Source organism: Penaeus japonicus, unplaced genomic scaffold (assembly GCF_977035675.1).
Source record: "Penaeus japonicus unplaced genomic scaffold, GWHDUDI00000001_assembly GWHDUDI00000001, whole genome shotgun sequence".
In the NCBI taxonomy this organism is placed as follows: domain Eukaryota; kingdom Metazoa; phylum Arthropoda; class Malacostraca; order Decapoda; family Penaeidae; genus Penaeus; species Penaeus japonicus.
The window spans coordinates 47305582-47308081 of NW_028234403.1; the positions used below are offsets into that span (position 1 = coordinate 47305582).

The 2500-nt window shown below is 36.6% G+C and overlaps 1 protein-coding gene across 1 annotated transcript in view; it reads right to left on the bottom strand.

The window, feature by feature from the left end:
* The window catches only part of LOC122251238 (transmembrane protein 45B), a 62028-nt gene that overhangs the window by 58880 nt on the left and 648 nt on the right, over positions 1-2500 (bottom strand). The gene's annotated exons all lie outside the window — the stretch shown is intronic.

Sequence of the window (2500 nt, forward strand, 5' to 3'; positions counted from 1 at the left end):
GGGAAAAAGACTGCAAATTGGTGTGGGGGGGGGGGGGAACATTAATTGCTCACTAGTGCCAAGCGAGAAAGTCATCTTTCCACTTCTGCACATCAAACTAATGAAGTAGTACGTAAAGGCTTTAGATGAACAAGAAAACTGCCCCCGACATCTATGCGGTACATTTATCGACCTTAGGAAGAAATTGACAGTAGACAGCCGGAATCTTTAATGAATCTAAACTTCGAAAGATGGTTAGAGGTAGACTTCACTAAATCAATGACCATTATTGTGGAAAGAGCCTGGCTGGCCTTTGTTAAGGTAGTGAACCATTTCCTTGCTAACAAACAAGCAAAGAACTACAGGGAAAAAGTTAATGAAGTGCTTTCCTCCTTTGAATTGTTTGGTTGTAACATGAGCATAAAGGGTCATTTCTTATTCAGTGTAATTGATGAGCAGGAGAACGCTTTCATCAAGACATTAAGGTTATGGAAGAACACTATCAAGGGCGCTGGGATATGCACATGATGACTGATTACCGTTGGGACCTGGAGAGAGATGCACCTGATCTAGGAAACGAAAATTCCTTCCTTCTTAATTAATGATTGGACTTCATTTGACACTAACTTCCATGTTTACTTGATAAAGCTCTCCTTTCTACTTTATCCTAATTCTGATGATTCTGTACCTCCCGCATTGTAATTAAGTCGATATCTGTTTTGAGGAAAATGTGACTATTATTATACTATTAGATATACTTTGGCATTTTTAGTGGTTTCACAGGTGTTACAGATGCCTAGACGTAAAGCCCTGCACAACTATTTGTCTGAAAATAAAAAAATTATACCCAAAGTAAAACAAAAAATCTTAGAAAAATATTCCGATGTGATGGGTGAAAACGGACTGCATTTGTGGGATCAGTTCAAAAAGCTGACCTTAAATAAGTTACCAAAAATTGTTATACAAACTTTTGGTACCCTAACTATTGTAGGCCTGAGCTATTGTTATCATCTCAGCTTATCATTTAGATATGATCTCTACAAAATACGAATCAATATCACTATAGCTGCTGTAACTGTTGTTCCTGGGGCATTACTTTCGTTGTTACCACCATTATCAATGTTATTATTATTACTGGTGTTATCACTATTTCCGTCCCCATTATCACGTCTTGATTATCATCACTATTACTATTATCATTGTTGTTGCTGCTTCCATAAATTTTGTTCATATCATTATAAATGTATTGTTTGTTTTCATTATTATCTTTATTACCGTTGTCGTGTTGCTGATTATGTTATCATCACTATTATCCCCATTGTCATTATGATCGCTATCACAATCCTCACCATTCATAGTGCGTAGAGATTCATACGAGCGAATAGTAAAAAGTATAGTGCCTCTTTAATCCTGCTGACCCGGTGCCTTCCGTGAGCTTATGATAAACAGAAGGAAGACACGCACACTCGCCTAGTGTTATATACAGCTGTATACTGTATAATGTAGTTCAGAGTTCACAGTGGGTTTTACACGTGCCACATTGTGCATTCATCTACAGGTTCGGTGTTATATGTGGGATATTATAGTGATATAGTGTGATACACGAAATAGTGTCTGTAATACTTTATACCAATGAGACAACAGATAATGCCTAATATTGTGATATTAGTTGTATAATGGTTTACTTTATCGCAGTGATATTATTTCCAAAGTTACTACATGTTACATGAAAGCACATGTATTATTATTTACATTGTTTGCTATATTTACGTTTCTTTCTATGTACAATATGTCACATGTAGTGACTTTGGAAATAATATCACTGCAATAAAGCATATCATAATACAACGAATATCACAATATTAGGCATTATCTGTTGCCTCACTGGTATAAAGTATTTCAGACACTATTTCGTGTATCACACTATATCACTATAATATCCCACATTATATAGTTCCCGTGTTCTTATCAGATGGACGGTGTGTATATATAAGGAATTCACACATATCTTAATCGGAACACGTAACGCGTCATGACCCTTTGCGTGAGTTTGTATTCGTGTTCCTTCGCATTCGTTATCTGTTATATTTCGACATTCACGGCTAATAATGTTGATGCAACTGCTTGATTTCTCAAGATACTAGAAGAAAGGGTCACACAACATTTGTTTAGCCTTGAAAGTCTGGTTGTCTTTATTCATATATTTTTCTTTATCTTTGTAACTGATTTGCTTTGAATTATACGGTTCTCTTTCGTATCGTAACACTGTGGATGAACCTTCGAAACATATTAGATATAGTCAGTGTTCAATGAGAGGATGTTCATGGCTCCTGAAATACAAGTAAGTGAACACACACACACACACACACACACACACACACACACACACACACACACACACACACACACACACACACACACACACACACACACACACACACACACACACACACACACACAAACATACACACACACACACACACACATACGTACACACATACACATATGCACGCATACACAT